Source organism: Apium graveolens, chromosome 4 (assembly GCF_009905375.1).
Source record: "Apium graveolens cultivar Ventura chromosome 4, ASM990537v1, whole genome shotgun sequence".
Classification (NCBI taxonomy): Eukaryota; Viridiplantae; Streptophyta; class Magnoliopsida; order Apiales; family Apiaceae; genus Apium; species Apium graveolens.
Window position 1 is genome coordinate 191,904,215 of NC_133650.1, and position 692 is coordinate 191,904,906.

Below are 692 nucleotides of genomic sequence, written 5' to 3' on the forward strand. Positions count from 1 at the left end.
TGATTTGTTTAATAATTTACTCATTGATCAAGGAAATAAGGATTAAACGTTAACAGAGGATAACACAATGCATGCCTCGAGTTTGATCTATAATATAAGGCTAAAGGGATTATATTACATTATACATTATTCACGAAAGGGTTAATTGAATCACCAATTATTATTATTACTTGGGTAGCAATGATGTATTACTAGATTACACTCATTGTTTATAATTTTATTATGAGAAAATAAAATTATTGCCAACGTAATAATAACATAAAGGGTCACACACAAAGATCGTTTAAAATGAAGTGTAATTTAAATTATGAATTTAAATATTTTATTATTATTAATTCGAATTTAATTATTACATTAATTAAATGAGACTTGATTAATTGTATATATATATTATAATTCGAATTTAATAGTAATATAAACCCGAAATCAGAATGGGTCATTTTTCAGAAGCCCATTAGGTTTAGGGTTAGGCCTTAATCCTCTCTCCCCTATATATACATTAAGATGTATATTTTTAGGGCTACTTGTCACATTACGTTTTTTAGAAAAACCCTTGCAGCTCTACATCTTAGAGAAGCTAGAGAGAAAGAGAGAGAGGAAGAGGAAACTGTTACAACCGGTATATTTCTAGTTGAATTATGTGTATATATGTTTATATATCAAGAGCGAGTCAATTATGTACTTTTATGAGT